Source organism: Lampris incognitus, chromosome 19, assembly GCF_029633865.1.
Source record: "Lampris incognitus isolate fLamInc1 chromosome 19, fLamInc1.hap2, whole genome shotgun sequence".
Taxonomy (NCBI): domain Eukaryota; kingdom Metazoa; phylum Chordata; class Actinopteri; order Lampriformes; family Lampridae; genus Lampris; species Lampris incognitus.
The window spans coordinates 27,058,853-27,081,582 of record NC_079229.1 but is presented as its reverse complement, the minus strand read 5'-3'; positions in this window follow the sequence as shown (position 1 = coordinate 27,081,582).

Genomic DNA, 22,730 nt, shown 5'->3' with positions numbered 1-22,730 from the left:
ATCGTAAATCGTCTTTTGCGTTGCCGTGGCTCAAACACATTGGCCACAGCGCAGAACATCTAGCCAGTGAGACCCTCTGGGCCCTGCCTATGTGCAAGCCAGAAGCACTTGAGAGCCCATGCGTCTCCATCTACATTGTTGTCATTCCTCCGTCTAACAGAATTGGCCCGTGTGACACCGAGGCATTCTATCACAAAGGGAAGGCCCCGGAAAATATGAAGAGGATCAGACACGCTCCAACTGAAGTCTCGGCTCACTGGGATCTGGCTCAGAAAAGATTTTGCCCCGCGAGTACCACGGTTGCACGGAGAACTTGACTTGGTTAGCAGACAAGCTATCAGCACCTCAAGAGTAAATGTTGAAAGTTAAAGGTTTCTGTAGTGCACGCAACTCCGGTGTTGTGTACACAGTGGTAGCGAGAGTGGATTAGTCTGCTGCTCCTGGAGGTGCTGTGAACCACTGGGTCGATATCATACGCAGGAGGAACAGATCAGGAATTAAGAATGCTGCTAGGCCGCGGCAGTGGATAAAGTGAAGGGGATCTGCCAGGGTAGTAATCTATCTCCTACTGATTTTGGAACAATAGCCATGATCTTGGGAGGATCCAAGGATCCCCCCCCCCCCCACTATCGAGATGGGTGGGGCGTAAGCGAGAGTTCAATGAGTTCTCCAGCTGAACTGCCAGGGAAACCTATAAAATGGGGACAAACCACAGAAACCTCCCCAGGACTCAGGAGAACCTTGCTCCAATAAAACAACGGGTTAAATTGCAAGGCTAAGGCTTGTGCTGCACGCTGGTTGTGCGCTCATAAGCGGTCAAGTCTTTGGAGACGACTCAAAACTAAATACAGATTTTCAAATCGCTTCAAAGGAGTATGCCTGTAAATCAAATCTCAAGATGTTCAGAACTAAGGCCAGAATATTCTGCTAGGCCCGCCGGTGTGGGGGGAAAAAAAAACCCCAAAAAACCCTAAAAACTAAGATTCTGATGCCGAGATTCAAAGCAAAGCAAACCGCCCTTCTGACTTGAGACGAAGGCGGCCTCATGCAAAGCAGACGGCTTCACTGAGTGGCTTTGTCAACTACGGTGGGCTTGCGTTTCATTTCCAGAACGAGATGTGGTGGGTGGCAAGATATTAGGTTAGCCAGGTCCTTGGTTGTCCATTGATAATAACACCGCGATACAGGAACGGAACATTTTTTAGTTTTAACGAACAACAAAACCAACGAGCCAAGGAAGCCGTGTCACATTTGGAAAAACGACTCTTGCGCAACACCCCATAACGTCAGTTTGATTAACGGTGGCAGCGTGTGAGTCAAAAAAGCAATCGATATGTGCAAGATATTTAGTCCTGACTTCAACTGGAGGGTTAAAGTACTCGAGAGACTGCTGTACTCATTCCCGCCTGGTCCACGGGCACTGTAAGTGTAAAGAGGAAACAGAGGGAACGGTGATGGTTTGATCCCCTACAACAACATTATGTCGCTGCTGTTCTCCGTTGTTAATCCAGCCGTAAATCATCAATCCCTATTATATTCCCGATGGCAGATTGCGGTTTTCTGTCCACGTCAAACACAATATCTAAATCTCTCTCTCTCTCTTTTTGTCAAACTCCCTCCAAATGCTGAGCTCTAAGTACGTTACGACGCCGTCGCATGGCGGGGGGAAAAATTCCCTCTGGCTTTTCAGACGAGATTCCTATTAGCGCCGGTGGCCGTGCGAGCACGAGTGAATGATTTAAGGAGGGACCTTGGCATGTTGGTCCACTGTGAGAGGGGAAGCAGGGCGGTGCCAGCTCGACCCACCACTAGGAGGATTATGAGGATGGGGGATTTGTCCTAGCCGAAGGGATAATGGCACAAAGCAAACAACAACGGCAACGAAATAAATAAATAAAATGAAGAGACAACCAGGGGCTCGGACTGCTGCAGTGGCGTGGAGCCCTCATTTACACCTAGTGCTGCTGCTGGACTGCAGGCTGCTGAGTCTCATCTATATATATATATATATATATATATATATATATATATATATATATATATATATATAACTGAATATGGCCAGCAATTGCAGACTGCTGGCCAATTCATTCCTATTATAAGCATCTATTTTGTAATTATAAATAAATCGTGCCAATAGACAAATACCCCCCCCCCATTGGACCTGTCAATATAAACACCTGTTTTGTAATTATAAATAAATCGTGCCAATAGACAAATACCCCCCCCCCCCCCCATTGGACCATTGGCGATCACGTGTTTTTGAATGTCGCACCTCTCCCTTCCCCACTGGACGTTGTGCGCGTGATGTGCATGGCGAGGCAGTAAATGGCATGTTCCTTCCCGAGTAGCTTTACTGACAGCTGATGACTGCTTATGGCATGAAACAGGCTTGTACTGTCTGTCTCATTAAGCATTTACCTGACTCACTGGATTATTTTGCTCCTTATTTGTTGAGCACTTTACCCACCGTTGAGCGTTTCTTTTAACAAAGTTATATATACATATCTACACACACACACACACAAACACACACACATATATAATCCAGTGATTCAAGTAAATTCTTGATGAGACAGTACAAGCTTGTTTCATGCCATAAGCAGTCATCAGCATTTCAAATGCTCCGGTTTCCTCCCACAGTCCAAAGACACGTAGGTCAGGCGAATTGGCCGTACTAAATTGTCCTTAGTGTGACTATGTGTATGTGTGTGTGTGCGTGTGTGTGTGTGTGTGTGTCAGCCCTGTGATGGCCTGGTGGTCTGTCCAGCGTGTCTCCCCGCCTGCCGACCAATGACTGCTGGGATAGGCTCCAGCATTCCCGTGACCTGAATTCGGATAAGCGGCTTGGATAATGGATGGATATATATATATATATATATATGTGTGTGTGTGTGTGTGTGTGTGTGTGTGTGTATATGTATATATATATATGTGTATATGTGTGTATATGTGTGTATATGTATACGTGTATATGTGTGTGTATATATATAGTGTGTATGTATATATAGTATATATAGTATATATATATACATAGTGTGTATGTATATATATGTGTGTGTATATATAGTGTGTATATATAGTGTGTATATATATATGTGTGTGTATATATAGTGTGTATATATAGTGTGTGTGTGTGTGTGTGTATATATAGTGTATGTGTGTATATAGTGTATATATATATATAGTGTGTGTGTGTGTGTGTGTGTGTGTGTGTGTGTGTGTATACAGTGCTGCTTGAAAGTTTGTGGACCCTCCAGACATGGTCACTGTTTTTGTAAAAAACATTAAAATAAGCTTATTACACATACATCCAAATCCCAATTTGTAAAGCACACCTTCCAAATAATGGACACACACACAAAAAGAGATATATTTTCATTATTTAATTCAACAAAGGTAGTTTATTTCACAAAAACTGAAAATTTAACATGTGCAAAAATATGTGAACCCTTGTATTAGTAGCTTGTGGCTCCTCCTTTTGCAGCCATTACTTCAACCAAACGTCTTCTGTAACCACTAACCAGTCTCTCGCATCTGCTTATGGGGATTTTTGCCCAATCCTCCTTGCAGAACTCAGCCAGTTGAGAGAGGTTTGAGGGACATCTGATATGTACCAACTTCTTCAGGTCTCGCCACAACATTTCAATTGGATTAAGGTCCAGACTTTGACTGGGCCTATCCAGAGTATGAATCCTCTTTCTCTGAAGCCATTCCTTTGTAGTTTTGCTGGAATGCTTTGGGTAATTGTCTTGTTGCATAATCCATTTTCGTCCCAGCTTCAACTCCCTGATTGATGGCAGGAGATTCTGGTCAAGAATTTGTTGATATGCCGGAGAATTCATGGTTCCTTGGATAATATGGAGTCGTCCAGGTCCAGAAGCAGAAAAGCAGCCCCAGACCTTCACATTTTCACCACCATGCTTCACTGTTGGGAGGAGGTTCTTTTCTTCATATGCAGTGTTGGCTTTTCTCCAAACATGTTGGTTTTGATTGTGACCAAATAATTCTATTTTGGACTCGTCTGTTCAGAGAATGGACTTCCAGAAGGTCTCTGGTTTGTCCAAGTGCTCTCTGGCAAAGTTGAAATGGGCAGCTTTGTTCTTTTTTGAGAGCAGAGGCTTCCTTCTAGCAACCCTCCCATGAATGTCATGGCTATTCAATTTCTGTCTGATTGTAAACGCATGCACATTGGTCCCAGATGCTACCAGAGAGGTCTGCAACTCTCTAGAGGTGATGTGTGGGTTGGCCTTTACCTGATTTATTATTTTTCTGGTGCTTCTGGGTGATAGTTTTGATGGGCATCCACTTCTAGGCAGAGCTGCTGTCATGTTGAAGGCCGTCCATTTGTAAAGTATTTGTCTTACAGTGGATGGATGGAGCTGGAATCTTTTGGAGATGGTCTTATATCCCTCCCCAGACTGATGGGCTGTCACTACCCTCTTCTTCATGTCCTCGGATATCTCCTTTGCTCTCGGCATTGTTGACTTGTATGGGACCACAGTGGTTTGGTTGGTTTCCTTTCTCTTTTAATTAGTGCAGGCCAAACCCTTTCCCAAGGATGTCTCATTTCATTGGTCTGCTTAAATGATTAATTAAGCACCCAAATGTGTTTCACCTCAGTCTGTTACCTGCTTGACTTAACCAATGCAGCTGGGGGTTCACTTACTTTTGCACATACACTAATTCCATGTTTCATGTAGTTTTTGGGCTACTTAAACAAGTCCCACTAAACAAGTACATGCAACTGATAAACATATATCTGACATTTCATAAATAAAAACTGGTGATGATAAAATAAGAAAATCATGGTAAAACAACAGAAACATCTAAACTGCTAAAGGGGTTCACATACTTTCAAGCAGCACTGTATATATATATATATATATATACACTACCGTTCAAAAGTTTGGGATCACCCAAACAATTTTGTGTTTTCCATGAAAAGTCACACTTATTTACCACCATATGTTGTGAAATGAATAGAAAATAGAGTCAAGACATTGACAAGGTTAGAAATAATGATTTGTATTTGAAATAAGATTTTTTTTACATCAAACTTTGCTTTCGTCAAAGAATCCTCCATTTGCAGCAATTACAGCATTGCAGACCTTTGGCATTCTAGCTGTTAATTTGTTGAGGTAATCTGGAGAAATTGCACCCCACGCTTCCAGAAGCAGCTCCCACAAGTTGGATTGGTTGGATGGGCACTTCTTTGAGCAGATTGAGTTTCTGGAGCATCACATTTGTGGGGTCAATTAAACGCTCAAAATGGCCAGAAAAAGAGAACTTTCATCTGAAACTCGACAGTCTATTCTTGTTCTTAGAAATGAAGGCTATTCCATGCGAGAAATTGCTAAGACATTGAAGATTTCCTACACCGGTGTGTACTACTCCCTTCAGAGGACAGCACAAACAGGCTCTAACCAGAGTAGAAAAAGAAGTGGGAGGCCGCGTTGCACAACTGAGCAAGAAGATAAGTACATTAGAGTCTCTAGTTTGAGAAACAGACGCCTCACAGGTCCCCAACTGGCATCTTCATTAAATAGTACCTGTTAGAGCCTGTTTGTGCTGTCCTCTGAAGGGAGTAGTACACACCGGTGTAGGAAATCTTCAATTTCTTAGCAATTTCTCGCATGGAATAGCCTTCATTTCTAAGAACAAGAATAGACTGTCGAGTTTCAGATGAAAGTTCTCTTTTTCTGGCCATTTTGAGCGTTTAATTGACCCCACAAATGTGATGCTCCAGAAACTCAATCTGCTCAAAGAAGTGCCCATCCAACCAATCCAACTTGTGGGAGCTGCTTCTGGAAGCGTGGGGTGCAATTTCTCCAGATTACCTCAACAAATTAACAGCTAGAATGCCAAAGGTCTGCAATGCTGTAATTGCTGCAAATGGAGGATTCTTTGACGAAAGCAAAGTTTGATGTAAAAAAAATCTTATTTCAAATACAAATCATTATTTCTAACCTTGTCAATGTCTTGACTCTATTTTCTATTCATTTCACAACATATGGTGGTGAATAAGTGTGACTTTTCATGGAAAACACAAAATTGTTTGGGTGATCCCAAACTTTTGAACGGTAGTGTATATATATATATATGTGTGTGTGTGTGTGTGTGTGTATATATATATGTATGTGTGTGTGTGTGTGTGTGTGTGTGTGTGTGTGTGTGTATGTATGTATGTATGTATGTATGTATGTATGTATGTATGTATGTATGTATGTATGTATGTATGTATAGCCCCCCGGAAACCGTCAGTGGTATTGATAAAATTGCTAAACAAATGAGGAGCGGGATATTAAGGTAGGTGTAGGGGAAAAAAAAACTAATACATAGCAGAACAAGCTTGTTTCATGCGTCACACACACATCAGCTGCCAACAGTTTAACCACACTGGCAGCTGATGACTGCGTGACGCACAAAACCAGCTTGTTCTGCTATGTATTAGTTTTTTCCTACACCTATCTTAAAATATATATATATCTACATATCTATATATATATATCTATATATATATATATACAGTGCTGCTTGAAAGTATGTGAACCCCCAGCTGCATTGGTTAAGTCAAGCAGGTAACAGACTGAGGTGAAACACATTTGGGTGCTTAATTAATCATTTAAGCAGACCAATGAAATGAGACATCCTTGGGAAAGGGTTTGGCCTGCACTAATTAAAAGACAGAGGAAACCAACCAAACCACTGTGGTCCCATACAAGTCAACAATGCCGAGAGCAAAGGAGATATCCGAGGACATGAAGAAGAGGGTAGTGACAGCCCATCAGTCTGGGGAGGGATATAAGACCATCTCCAAAAGATTCCAGCTCCATCCATCCACTGTAAGACAAATAATTTACAAATGGAGGGCCTTCAACATGACAGCAGCTCTGCCTAGAAGTGGACACCCATCAAAATTATCACCCAGAAGCACTAGAAAAATAATAAATCAGGTAAAGGCCAACCCACACATCACCTCTAGAGAGTTGCAGACCTCTCTGGTAGCATCTGGGACAAATGTGCATGCGTCTACAATCAGACAGAAATTGAATAGCCATGACATTCATGGGAGGGTTGCTAGAAGGAAGCCTCTGCTCTCAAAAAAGAACAAAGCTGCCCGTTTCAACTTTGCCAGAGAGCACTTGGACAAACCAGAGACCTTCTGGAAGTCCATTCTCTGAACAGACGAGTCCAAAATAGAATTATTTGGTCACAATCAAAACCAACATGTTTGGAGAAAAGCCAACACTGCATATGAAGTAAAGAACCTCCTCCCAACAGTGAAGCATGGTGGTGGAAATGTAAAGGTCTGGGGCTGCTTTTCTGCTTCTGGACGACTCCATATTATCCAAGGAACCATGAATTCTCCGGCATATCAACAAATTCTTGACCAGAATCTCCTGCCATCAGTCAGGGAGTTGAAGCTGGGACGAAAATGGATTATGCAACAAGACAATGACCCAAAGCATTCCAGCAAAACTACAAAGGAATGGCTTCAGAGAAAGAGGATTCGTACTCTGGATAGGCCCAGTCAAAGTCCGGACCTTAATCCAATTGAAATGTTGTGGTGAGACCTGAAGAAGTTGGTACATATCAGATGTCCCTCAAACCTCTCTCAACTGGCTGAGTTCTGCAAGGAGGAGTGGGCAAAAAGCCCCATAAGCAGATGCGAGAGACTGGTTAGTGGTTACAGAAGACGTTTGGTTGAAGTAATGGCTGCAAAAGGAGGAGCCACAAGTTACTAATACAAGGGTTCACATATTTTTGCACATGTTAAATTTTCAGTTTTTGTGAAATAAACTACCTTTGTTGAATTAAATAATGAAAATATATCTCTTTTTGTGTGTGTGTCCATTATTTGGAAGGTGTGCTTTACAAATTGGGATTTGGATGTATGTGTAATAAGCTTATTTTAATGTTTTTTACAAAAACAGTGACCATGTCTGGAGGGTTCACAAACTTTCAAGCAGCGCTGTATATATACACACACACACCCTCCATTAGATACACATGTGACATTAGATGTTATATTTTTATATAACGTCTAATAAATAGTCTGCCCTTCCAACTGTGCCCCAACACCACTCCACTATATGATATACATAAATGACCCCATTTGATGTTATCTTGTTATGTTTTAAATGTATGCTTGTTCAACAGTGCCCTGGCCCTTTAAATCCTTGCTTTTTCAAAACAAGCCCCGACCTCTTACCCCATTGGTTGTCATGTTTTCTGTCCCACCATTGGTTGCTGTGCATCCTAACTACCTACCCCATTGGTTGTAATATTTATAATGTTTTCCATCCTCTAATTGGTTGCTGTCCACAGTAATTAGGGACATGACGCGGGGCAACGTAATATTTATTGACTGTGTTTTTCTTTATTGTTTAATCACATTGGCAGCTGGTGAGTGTGTGACGCACGAAACAAGCTTGTACTGAAATGCATTCAAGTTTTTTTCCTACATCTATCTTGATATAGACGTATATATACATATACATATATAGATATCAGCATATGTTAGGGGTGTGAGAAAATATTGATACACTTGACTTGCACATCACAATACTATCGTTCACAATACTGTATCGATTTTCTTTTTTACACCTTTTTTTGGCACCTTTAAGCCTTTATTATGGGCGGGATAGTGGAGAGAAACTTCTTCCTATTTGTTCTCCCTGTTAAAGGTTTTTAGGGAGTTGTTCCTTATCTGATGAGAGGGTCTAAGGTCAGGACGTTGTGTTGCTGTTAAGCCCACAGAGGCAAATTTGTAATTTGTGATATTGGGCTATACAAATAAAATTGATTTGATTTGACATATAGCAAAGTCCCGAACCCAACTTGAACTCAACCCTACCAGTTCAGCCACCCCCCCCACTATCAGTTTCCGAACATATTGTGTTGATGCTTAAGGCTGAAACATATGCTACATGTATGCAAATAACATTGCCTTGCAGGAGTGCTGCAAACACAGGGCTCGGGTGTACATACTCAACATTTGTCCTTATGTCCCCAATGACGATAATAAACCCTTCTCCTCAAGGAGGCGCTACAGGGAAGAAAAAAAACGGTGTATAAACAGACCGTGTATTAATCCGTTTAAACAACCCTAATAATAACACTCATGGGGTCTGCTGGGGCAGATGTGCTGTTGTGCTTATTGCACCAGAGAAAACAGTTTAGCTATAAGGGGGCATCTCAGCAGAGAGACGGGAAGCATATTCGTCTTGTCTGCCTCGACAGCGGTGGAAGACAAGGCGGAAGGCGGAGAGCGGAAAATCAAAGACAGTCTTGTCCTTACGTCGCCTGCAATAGCGCCCCTCGTTGCGGTGCTTGAGACTGCAACCTGTGCGCGCTTCAAGTCAAGAATGTCGGGCGAGGCATTTCAGAAAGCAGCAACGCGTGAAGCTGACTTAACGTAGCTCGAAGGCTGCATACTTACGCAGAGTGTACTTCAGGCCTGAAGATTACGCGGCATTCCTACATTGTGTTGTTTACCACTCTGACCACTAGGTGGCAGGTGCAGTATTATAACTACTGTTAACAGCAGGCGTTGCCAGTGCCACCCTAGCTATATACCTCTGATTTGATGCAAAACTGAGATTTAACATTTCTTCTAAAATTTAAACAAAATATCTGTCACAGTTTCTTTAGTATCAAACTATATCACGGTATGCTAAATTGTGACGGGACAGCCCTAGTAGTGTGTATGCCGCAGTATACATACATATAGTAAAACATACACACTTATAGCACCAACAAATGTCAAAATATATGTTTACACTCCTCCCCCACCACGCCATGTATTCTGTAACCAACAGTCTGAGGTGCACATGTTCAGCGGTGTAACCAGTACGACCCTGTTTACAGGCCGAGCGGGGATCAGGGATGTCTGTTATAGGGCTCCTTCGGAGACACTCTTGGCTCTGATGCCAAGATGCGCAACGGTTGCTCGGCCCGTAGGCTTTCATCAGCTCTGCAAACCCCTCGATCAGCGCCGCCTCAGTTAAACCAGCCAGCCATCTCGTAATGACACCACGGGCTTGGCCCATTCTCAGCGCTGCAACACCACAGAGAGAGGCCTCTCTCAGAGAGCTGACAAAGGCGAGAGACTAATAACACTGGATGAGCCGAGGTACCGGCAAAGTAAATGATCTGGAATCAGAGCAAGCTGATGCAGGGGAAAAAATAATGAGACGTGGCTGGCATTTATGTCCGGGGCGGATGATCGCAGAGAGCAAGCATGTATTTCCAAATAAAATGGTCAAACCCTCGCTTGAGAAGTTGAAATTCACAAGGCTACAAATCAGTCACACTTTATTTTGTCATACTAAACAAACAACCCCAAAAGTCCAGAAGTATAAGGCCGGTCCTTGACCACGCCCACATTCGAGTCAACAGGAAAACGACAAACACGAGATCCCAATTATTTGTGAGTCGCGGAGCTGTTAAACAGAGGAAATATCTCCCGATAGGCTGGCTGGCGTGGTGCTAATTAAAGTAACGTGTTCTAATTGCTGACAGCGTCCCACTGGCCCCAGGATGACGACATGACCTACAATAGCGTTCGGCGTGCAAACATCAGAAGAAGAGGTTGTCTCAGCCCATCACTGCAGCTTATCATGAAACACAACGGAAACAATGGTGGAGGAAGGTGAAGGGTTTAAATGGGGGAAAGTTCACATCAAATCACAGAATTCCTCCTCCTATCTGATCTGAAAGGGGATGTGCTACTGCCTCATCCAGCAGAGACCAAGACGAGCTAGTCGGTTCTGTCAGACAGACACGGGTCATTCTAAAATTAGGTCGAAGTTAACTTGATTTTTTTTTTCTCTTTCACAGCCTTGACGCAAGGATTTAAGGTCCGGGACGGGGAAATTCAGGTACAGTTCCCAACAGACCAGAGACTCTTGGGCTGTGAAACACAACGCAGTGACGTATCCAAACCAAGAAATAGGCTTACACTCTTTCTACTGGGATGAATAAAACTTGTTCATACACCATTGCTCATCTGATCAACCGTATAGTACTTCGTAACTTAATTTAGGTTAGTCTATTATTAATTGTTACTATAATAAGTATAATTAGCCTAGTATTACTGACACTGGCTTTGATGCGTTAAGTTAATGAAGTGTCATTAACCGAACGCCCCCTTTGGAATGACTCTAAAGGGGAAGCTGAGGCTACTTCTTAATAATATCATTAATGATAAAAGGTGCAGGACAAGGAAAAAGAGAAACAAGACTAGGTCAAAACCTAGTGGACCGTGCATGGTTAATGTTCGAAACTGGGGCCAGTTTGTTACAGGGATAGTTAGTGGTCGTGTCTATAATGGGAATTTCTGGATACTAAATGTTCATCCACAATTTTCTGTTGTGGTCCCAGTAAAATGTGTCGTTAAAGTCTACTGAAGTAGCATATTAATACTTTCCACTCATATCTTGGGATGTTTGATTTGAAAGAGAATTTAATTGAATTGTAATTATAACTATTCTAATTATCTTTTAACCCCACCCCCTCCCTTTCACCTGTTTCTATGTGCAGATGACTCAGTTTTCTAACATCCACTCTGTATTGACAGGTGACTTCATAAAGAATGGATTGCAGCCGCTGATAGCGCCATGAACTGCGCATCACTTGCAACCGCTATCTGTCCCGTCTCAAGGTCCGATTCACAGAAGTTATTGGGCTAATGCCATTACAGTGCAAACACGCCCATAGAGTTTTGCAGCCGATGTAATATCCATAGGTCAGGATATAATGGTATGATCCAGTAATGGATCCAGCACGACGTTAGGTGATGACGTCACTTACTTATCCTGGAGATTCAGGAAATGCACCAGACGGTAGGGATTGTGTATGCATGGTAGACCACAGTAACACCAAACGTTATTTAATGTGTGGACATTGCTTCATTCGAGACACTGTAGAGTGACTGTTTGGAGGCAACCCTATTAAATATTACAGCCGAGTGCAATGTGCCCTTGTTTTTGCGTCTGATTGCAATTATCCAAGTGGCAAAGTGTTGTAGCGAATTCGGGGGGGGGGGCAACCACAGGAACTGCCGCAGCCGGGACGCGAACCCGTATCGCCCGCACCGCGAGAGACATCGCCAACCGCTCGACTAAAGGGTCCGACCCGTTAGCCAAGGGCTAACGTGTCTACTTATCCATGCACGTTACAGTATAAATGGTGGCTTTGCACCGAGAACACAGTAGGCAGGCTCAGCGTCATCCTTGATGTCATCAAGTAGAAGAACTGGCAGACCTGGCGACCTGTATCTGAACATGATTTCGGCGTCAGTTAAATCAAAATGCGATGTTCTCCATCGAAATGTCGGCTCACGAGCACGCCGGGCATGATGACGCCTCCGCCTGGCCGGTCACTGCGGCCGTGATCGCTGGAAAGTCTGGGCACCAGGTACCAGCAACTCCCCGAAGACGCCAGTAACTTTCCCTCTAACTGTGTGCGGCTATTAAGCGCTGGTGTTTTCTAACGAGGCTTTGAGAATGACAAGGTTTCTTTCTGTCGTATTTGCACAGGTTCAGCGGCCGCAAAAGCCACGCCATGCTCTCGCGAGAGCGTTCGTTACTCGGGGCGCTGTAATTGTGCGCGCTCCCTCGAGTCTCGGCGCTCGGCCGACCGATCGTGTGACTTCAGTGACGTTGTTGGTCACCTGATCCAGCGGCCCAATCATCTCAAACATGGCCACTCAGTCAGCCAGCCAGTCAGCGACGTTAGCGTTTGTAGGGTTGGCCAAAAATATGTTTACCGTAATGAATATAAAAGCAAACAGATGTATTCTGAGAGCGCAAAAAAAAAAAATGCTGCAAGAATTGTGACGTTTGAGTCCATCGTTTTGTCTTGTTTTTGATTTCATCAGCTTTACTTACGACGGATATGTATTAACGCCCATCCTGATCCAACGCGCTCTTTAGGATCGGAGCTGGATTGGAAATAGCCCTGCATAAACCCATGTCACTGGACCACAGCAAGTCAACTTCAATCACCAGCTCTAAAATAAAAACAATTTCACACAAATGACAGACGAGAGCTCATTTTAACTCCCTCTCTCTCTCCCCCCTCTCTCTCTCTCCCTCCCTCTCTCTCCCCCCTCTCTCCCTCTCCCTCCCTCTCTCTCTCTCCTCCCTCTCTTTCTCTCTCTCCCTCTCTCTCCCCCCCTCTCTCCCTCCCTCTCCCCCCCCCCTCTCTCGCTCGTGCAGCTCAAGACGGCTTCATATATTCAAAGACTCATATCCAAAAATTCAAATCAAGCTTGCATCGTTTGCTGTTAAGTCCTTTTCTCATGGCTGAATATCAACCGTTTCTGGACTATGAGTTAGACTTGTACTATCAAAGCCCCCTGTACAGGTAGAGGGCCCGGTCTCACGGAAGATGGTGTTTTCCATTTGTTATCTGCAGAGCGTGAATCAGATGCTTTGGGACGGTCGGACAGACACACAGCCACGGCTTGGACTCGTTTCAGCTTTCCCACTCCTGTACACCTTGAGCTACCAGCTAGCTGTAAGTGTGAGGAATGCCGGCAGACTCAGATGAATGCACGCATGCGCGCGCACGCACACACGCGCACACTAACTGTTACAGAAGTGTGGGACGGGGCAAGCAAGGACAGAGAAATAACCATCACATATATTTTAGGCAACAGTGATGTAATCCAACGCGTGACACTTATCATACGCACCACTTAATTCTTAATAGCATAATTAATAATTAACCACCTTTTTGCAGAGCAGTGGACTCTCACTTATCCAAGTGCAGACCACTTAACCACTGACAAACTGCGGCGCATTAATTAAGGATGCAGCAATAACAACCTGTTCTACACGTCACGACTTTCTCGCCAGTGCATCCACTCAAACTCGTTTTTACTGAAAATCAGATTGCACGGTGCCCTTAAAACACACACACACACAGTTCTTTGACGATAGCAGATCCCATGATTCACATTTCTATCCCATATTAAGTCTAGTCCTACACCGTTTCTTTTAGTCCTCCATTGCATTTCACAACTTCAAAAAGCCTCCTTTCCCCAGGAGGGGTGTTAGATTAACTTGACGTCTACCGCCGCTGACATTTAGCTGGACGACAGCCAGGCACACAAGGAGGCGCTACGGTGAGGAGCCTTCCCGTCCACCACCCCATCTGCCTGCCGTGGGTCTGAGTGTGGCGCTCCCCTCTCTGTCTGAACGGGCAGCTGTTAGCAGCTGACACGCCATGGCTGCAGACAGGGAGGGTCCTGGGAGCTTTACTAGGCTTCACATCTCCCAGCAGATGCCGCCTGCCACCTTCGGCCTTGCCAAATAACCTTAACACCAGGGGTTAAAGGAAGGCCTGGGAAACGGCATGCGGTGTTAAAAGGCCATATACTGCAGCCGCCAAAGCCTCCCAGATTGTCAAAAGGAGCAACAGCGAAAGAGACGCGGGACGGGATGAATACTGTACTGGGTGTAGGGTTGGGGGGGTTTGATTGCCGGCTCTGTTTTGGAACCGTTTCTTGGCTGATAAAATATACAGACCCCCCCCCCCTTAAAAAAAGGGGAAAAAAGGGGGGAAAAAATCCAGATCTTCGTTCTACAACTGCCATTGGTTGCTGGGGCATAATAAAACCACACACAGTATTACAGTAAAAAGAAGTCATTAAATCCTTACTGTGGATTACGCAGATGATGATGAGGAGGAGGAGGAGGAGGATGACATCATGCGGGTATGTCTAAGCCCGCACAAGCAGCATCTGACATCATGATCAATCAGCAAAAACGGGCCCAAACATCTGTGAATTAAAAAAAAAAGAAAAGAAAATGACCAAAAATGGTCTGACACGGGGTTTCGAATAGATTTGGATTCGACGAGCAGACTCGGTAGCCGATCCAGATCGATAAAGCGCCTTTGAACCCTGAGCCTATCTGGTTGAAAGGGTCACTTGTGAACAAGGTTTTAAGCAGTGTGTTTCTGGGGCTTATCTGGGTCTGAACGATGCAAAGACCCCTGTAAGGGCCTGTTAAACAGCTGACAGCAGACCCACAGCCGGCACCGCCATACAGGCCGCCCACGTGGCACCAGCCCGCTGGCCTGAGCCTCCGCCCGCATGGAGGAGCTGCTCGTGTCAGTGGTTTCAGAGATGGGCCTTTCTGGGCAAGAGCAGGTCTTCTGGGATACCTGAGACCTGCATCCAGGTCAGCACGTGTTATAACCCGTATGTCACTACGGCCGCCCTGTTGTTGGCAAACATTGGGTGGATTATTTGAACCATCAACACCTACTTGATGGGAAGCAGCGCCAGCGTCCGCAACAGGTGAACTTGGTGCTGACCCGAAAAATGTCCTTAGTCTCGGTTCACGGTCGCCGTAGTGACCTCTTTGGATTATCCAAAAACATTATGGGAACGCTTTAGGATGATCTGAACTTAACCAGATGAGGGGAGAAAAAAAACAAAAAAACACGCCTAAGTAAATCCGTCTAAAATCGGGTAGCCCCGTAAAAAGTTGATTTCTTGAGGGACTTTTCGCACTGGATTTTCAGTGGGGGGTTTAGGATTAGGTTATGTAAACAGTTTTGACAGCCCACCCCCATCTGACAGCTAGGCAAGTTGACATGTACAACAGTCTTATTGACAGTAACAGGATGGAGTAAATGTGCAAAGGCAGGGCAGGGGCGGTGACACCGATACTGGGGAGCTGGCCTGTAAAATCCACAGGTTTGCACTGCAGACTACTGAACAGCCTCAGTGGAGCATTGGGGGTGGGGGGGGGGGGGTTAAAAGCCTTGCTCATAGTCACTTAAATGGCAGCTGTTAGGAAGGTTCGCCAGCTTGTCCTTGGAACGCAAATGGCAACAATCAAGTGGAAAAATGTGCACAAGTGCAAGACAACGAAGATTCAACTCTATCCTTGACATTTCACTGCTAAGGGGGCAGGAAAGCATTATGGGGAGGGGGCATTATGGGGAGGGGGAGGGGGGGTCGAACGCCCTATCACAAACAAACCTGAAAAATAACTATGCAACAACCACGCTAGCTAGATAACGGGGGCAAAGACAGCAACCTTGATACCTTGATGATCTCATTCCCTCAATATAATCCATACATGTCCCCCTTAGAGCCGATGCAATGAAGCCAGAACCCCTGTTAGTGTCACCAGAACCGAGACGAGACCCCGAAATACCGTAGCCGGGATCAAATGCCAGTATGTTTGCATCCAGCGTGCTCGGGCAGGGATTTCTTAAGTACGAAAGCGACGACCGCAGTAATATCTGTGGCTTGCTGAGGTATTTTGCAGACGGATCAGCAACATTTTTTCTTCTTCTTTTATTCTGATGACGTCTGGGGCTCTGTGTGGAGTACAGGAGGCAAGACACGTTAAGAGTCTCGATCCTTAAAATGACCACTGAAGTTGTGTACATCTCTCTCTCTCTCTCTCTCTCTCTCTCTCTCTCTCTCTCTCTCTCTCTCCTCTCTCTCTCTCTCTCTCTCTCTCTCTCTCTCTCTTCTCTCTCTCTCTCTCTCTCTCTCTCTCCTCCTCTCTTAGCAAAGCCAAGCGAGACGTAAACTGCTGACCACCCCGTCCTGTGGTAAAGATGGTGATGGTGTTCCTGATGGGGACTATTTATTTAGTCCACAGACGTCAGACTGGAGGTGGGGGGGGGGATGGGAGAGAGAAAACCCCGAGGAGCTGACTCCGGCTTTCAGCTCCTCATTCATATGATTATCTTATTAAAGTTGGGTAACGTGACACACTTCGCACCTTAGTCAAACCGACCGGCCCTGAATTGTGTGTTTTCTTCCATTAGAAACACGACGAAGGATCGGGACAAAGACGGTGTGACGTGAGCTGGTTTACGCGTTATTCCAGCCTACCAGACACACACACACACACACACACACACACGAGCCAGGCGGAAGGCTATCTATCGCTTTAGCGCAGCCGAACAATCGAAACGATAATAAGGTCAAAGGCGAACAGCTGCGTTACCCCCCCCTCCCCATCTGTTCCGCTGTGACAAAGCCCCAGTGTCCCCTTCCCCCCCCCCGTTTTTACCTTTCCGAAATCCACGTCCTGTAGAGTCACATCCGCCTCGGTTGTCTTTTATATTTCCCCCAACAAACCAGATTCGTACAATGGAGAAAAAAAGCACAAAAGAGTTATTCCAACCTCGGCCGAGGCGCCTTCATCCTCACTTCAACTGTGGGTTCAGAGCCAGGATTCATTCGCTGTGGCGGCGGCGGCGGTGGTGGCGGCGGTGGTGTGTGTGTGTGTGTGGGGGGGGGGGGGGGGTGAAGTTAAATCAAAGCGGCGCAAAAAAAAAGAAAAGTGGTACATCGGCTGAATATCAGAAGGCTTCAGGTAATACAAGCGACCATCCCCCTGTGGTGGACTATACGGTAGCACCCAGCAGCGACATGATGCCCCCCCCCAAAAAAAAATTAATTAATAAAATAAATAAAAAAAACGTGCTCCGAAGTCTCCCAAGCTCTTTGTAGCCTATACTTCCTTATGACCAAACTTGCATCAACCCCCGCACGACAACATGGCCGCCCCTGCCCGTGAGACCGCAGCGGCGCAGCTGGAGCGACCCCTGGACAGCTGTTTCGGGAATAGTGTTATCACGAGAAGGACCAAACAAATAACCTCAGGGCTGGCTGGCGCAAAGCGGCACTGTGAAACCCGACACCTGAATACAAAATGTAGACCGGGCAGCCAGTGGGAGGGGAGAGTGTGGTTTTGTTGCGGGCGAGTAACGCGGCGCTTCAATTTTCCCAGAAAAAAAAAGAAGCGCTCTTCCGCCCCCTACTGGTGAGAACATCCGCCGACAGGCAACACGCAGACGGGAGAAGAAAGGCTGGTTTTCCTAAACGCTCATTGATTTTCGGAGGTTTGGGTTTACTCGTTAAGTCTTCCTCTCTGCGAGAAAATAACCGCGATAATTAGCCTTTCATACTTTAAGGTTTGAGTGGAAAAAAACATAAATAAACCATACAAGAGTTTCATTATAGTCTTTAGTAAGAGTGATTTGTCCAACACATGTCGGCGTCTGTCTCTACGATGCATGTTGTCAGTTTTCGCCTCTCCTTGTTTCCCTTATGATTGCCCCCCCCCTTTAGGGAAGCGACGCTGATTGGTTGTTTAGATGATCGACCATGCGGAAGAGGGGGGTGCGGTGGCGGTTGTAACTGTATAAGACAAACCCCGTGTAGCTCTTGTCATCCCACAGCTCATTCAAAGGACTTTGTCTAGGACACGCTGGCATGCGAATTCCGTGTTGTGTGCAAAGCCTGCCACGGCACAGGTTTGAAAAATAAACAGGAAAACTGGCTTTAAGCCCCGGAAATAACAAACTTTAACCCAGATGTAACCACGTTGATGGGTAAAGTGATACGTTTTTTTTCTCCTTTGCATTTTGACACGCGCGCGCGCGCGCACATGCACACATGATGCCGGCGCATCATTTCCTGCTTGCCCCTTACACGTTTTTCAGTGCCATCATGCATGTTTCCCGCCGTTCTCTGGGTAGCAGTAAAACTACAGTACTGAAGATTTACGTGCAAACAAACATCAGCTGTGATACTTTTTGTCGGTGGAATGTTGAAAAAAAAAAACAGCCCAATCACAAATATTCAAATCATGAAAACTGGGAATTGGTCATTTTAATGATTGCTGTCCAGTAGTGCATGGTGGCGGAGTGGTTAGCGCAGTCGCCTCACAGCAAGAAGGTCTCGGGTTCGAGCCCCGAGGTAGTCCAACCTTGTGGGGGTCATCGTCCCGGTTCGTCCTCTATGTGGAGTTTTCATGTTCTCCCCGTGTCTGCGTGGGTTTCCTCCGGGGATCCGGTTTCTCCCACCGTCCAAATACGTCAGTGTGTGTGTGTGTGAGAGAGATGGCCTGGCGGCCTGTCCGGGGTGTCTCCCCGCCTGCCCCCCAATGACTACTGGGATAGGCTCCCGCGACCCTGCGAGCAGCATAAGCGATTCGGATAATGGATGGAATAGATGGATGGATGTCCGGTAGGAGTTTTGCGGTGGATGGTGATATACATAGCGTTTTATAGCAGACGAGAGTCTGCTCTATATTGCCGCGAATTCGGGGGGCAGTCTGGGAACCCGTGTCTCCCACTCCGCAAGCGACAACGTTAACCAGTTGACTAAAGGGTCCGACCCGTTAGTCAAGGACCAACGTGTCTACTTAACCATGCACGTTACACTATCCCCCTTCCTTCGGGAAGCGCGTCGCTTCAGCATATCAGCTCCCTCGCGCCTCTGGGCGCACGCACTTCCGATGACCTCACGGTCTGACCATCCCACTTCTGACACCAATGCAGCGAATTCGGGGGGCAGTCCGGGAACCGCCACAGCCGGGACGCGAACCCGTGTCTCCCACGCCGCAAGAGACAAAAGTTAACCAGTCGACTTAAGGGTCCGACCCATTAGCCAAGGGCTAACGTGTCTACGTATCCATGCACGTTACAATATTATATATAGAATATACGATTTTAGGTAACGAATTTAAGGAAAAACACACATTGGTCACATTGTTGTGACCAACAACATCACGTAGACCACATTATACCAACGGATATTAGAATAATAATAATTAAAGTTCAGGGAGGTGCTGACGCATAGCAGCCCCACTGATTGTTCCATCACTAATAATAAAAATAATAACTTTATTTATATAGCAATGAAAACAATAACAATGTTACAAAGTGCTTTACAAAGAAATAAAACCAGACAAGCCAAAAATAAGAGTAAGCACAAATAAGTAAGAGTAAAAATGAAAACAGTATAAATGAATAAAAACAAATATCAAACACTTGTAAAAGCTTTCATAAAAAGAAAAGTTTTAAGACGAGATTTAAAGGAAGCTAGAGACTTGGTTTGTCTTAGTTCGACAAGAAGAGAGTTCCATAGTGTGGGGGCTCTAACAGGAAAAAGCCCCATCACCCTTTGTGACAAACCAAGACCTGGGAATAACCAGCAGGGCTCCATCTGCAGCCCTTAATGGTCAAGAGGCCGTATACCAGGTCAATAAACCAGAAATATATGTAGGGGCAAGACCATTTAAGGCCTTAAAAGTGAGCAATAAAATGAAATCAATTCAAACTATAAGAAGGAGCCAGTGTAGGGAGGCAAGCACAGGAGTGATATGGTCATGCCTCCTTGTCCCAGTAATGAGCCGAGCAGCGGCATTTTGTACCAACTGTAGACAGTGGAGGGAGCCCTTGCTGATACCAGAATAAAGTGCATTACAATAGTCAAGCAGAGAATAGATAAAAGCATGTACAACTTTTTGCAAATTGGCAATTGGTAAAAATAACCCAATTTTGGAGATTAGCTTGGGCTGGAGAAAGCATGACTAAGCAACGTGTATGATTTGATTATCAAAACCAAGATTATCATCGAATATTACCCAAAGATTCCTAGCAGCCTGCTTTAGACTACCCGATAGACCACTAAGACTAGTAACAAAACGGCTGATGGAATTTTCAGGACCGAACAGAATGACCCCAGACTTATCATCATTAAATTTGAGAATTTTTTTGGACATTCACGATTTAATGTCAGAGAGGCAAGTTGTGAGATTTGCTAGTGCACTGGGATCTGTAGGTTTTAGTGGCATGTATAACTGAATGTCGACAGCATAAAAATGGTAAAGCACATCGTGATTTTGAATGACCTGGCCAAGGGGCAGCATGCATATAGAAAAGAGAAGGAGGCCAAGAACTGAGCCTTGAGGGACACCACAACGCAGCTGAGCCATTGAGGAAGTAGAGTTACCCAAAACAACAGAAAAAGTTCTGTTGGTGAGGTAAGAGCGTAATAAGTTAAGAGCTGAACCCTTGATGCCAACCTAAGTCTCTAAGCAATGTAAGAGGATGTTGAGATCGACTGTGTGCAAGGCAGCACTTAAGTCTAAAAGAACCTTAACCAACACATAGTTTGTATTATTGAACATTTTGAAATGTACAACCACATTGTACTCTCAATGAAACCAAAATAAAATAGATTTGAGTTGAAAACACAGACTATAAAATACAACATCTCATATTCAACATTTGTCGTTTTGCACTTTCACTTCATTGTACTTGCTTGTTGTGACATGTTGGATCTGGGGATTTTAAAATCACATATTCCCTGAAACTTCGGGCTTCCATAAAGGCAGCTGGAGGAGAACACAAATGAATAGTCTCCCTACTTCATTATTCAGCTTGATAAACCAACACAAAAAAAAGTCAGTATTTTAGAGGCAGTCCTCACTGTCATCCTTACTTTTTTATGCAAGCACTTGCATCTTCTGTCATAACATTACTGATGTACTTAAAAGTTTCTTTGTGAACTTTTCACATATCTGATTTCCCAAATTTGAGGTCAAATCATTTTGTCAAAATGATGAGCGTAACGTCATAAAAACAAGCCACCCAGTAGACAGTAGACTACTCTTGAACTCAGCCATGTTTGCTAGCAAACATAAAAGAAATGTTGAGTGCTGCACTGCATGCATGTAGTTTAGAAAAATGGACCCATCATTCCTTTGACAGACACAGTGAAGATCCAACTTGGAAGCAGAGGGGCATGTGTGCACCTATAGCTGCAGTGGACACTGTTGAGATGAAGAGAAGCACAACATAATTAACCCCTTCACTCATTACTTCTTAAGTTCAATGTCTAATAAAGTACTCAGTAACATTAAAAATACATCCATTAAAAACAGGCGTGGAAAAGACCCAAGCTGTTGGCTCCATTTCATCTCAGATAATCTACTCAATCAACTCACGCAAAAGTAAAATCCCAACATTTTACTAACCTGCTACTTTCCCCATAGGTGGTGGGAGAGAATAGGTGAGCTGTAGGACCTATTGAAGAAAAACATGCAAGCATTACTACTCCTTATTTCTGACACACAAGTACCAAGTCAAATGTAAAAAAAAACCATATTAAATAAACCGGATGATCTGTGATTAAGATAATCGCAATAACAGAAGACAACAGAAAAAATAGGTAAGAATGATGGTGGTAGGTTAACTCCTGCTTCTGAGCTTCTGTGGTGACAACTCATTTGACATTGCACCTCCCCATGACACCATCAGTATTTTCGGGGACCATATATAGGGGAAGCACAGCATCTCCAAAATTAAAGCTATGGAGGATGGATAAGGGTCTTGACATACAATAACTTAAGTGTCACTAACCTGGTTTCTTAAATTAGTGATGATGTAGGGGAGCGAGAGAGGGCTTCACAGCCTCAAAACAAGTTGAAGCCTAAAGCTGTGGTTGTCCTCTTTTCTTTTTTTTTAAGGGCTAGAGGTACAAAAAGAGACAGAGAATTGTGAGGAAACTCCGGAAATACATAATAACATTAATACAATAACATTAATACTTACCCTCACACGTCGAGTGGTGCTGCTACCATGTTCTAACGTTTTCCGTTGTGTCCATCAGGCGGTTCCTCAGTTCCTCATAGGCCAAACAGCTGTGCTCAATGTAGCTAAATCTGATAGGTTAATGACATCTCTCCGTGGTATCTTAGCATGCTATTGGTTTGACTGATATAGTAGGCTGCAGCATTTGCCTCCAAATTTAATGTACTGATTTTGGAAAAGTGTGCAAGAATTTCGAGTGGTTACGAAATCTGGGTCCTCCCTCAATGGGGATCATTATTTTCGAAAATTAAAGCAGATAAGCATGGCCTTGGCCCACCGCCTATATATCTTGGACG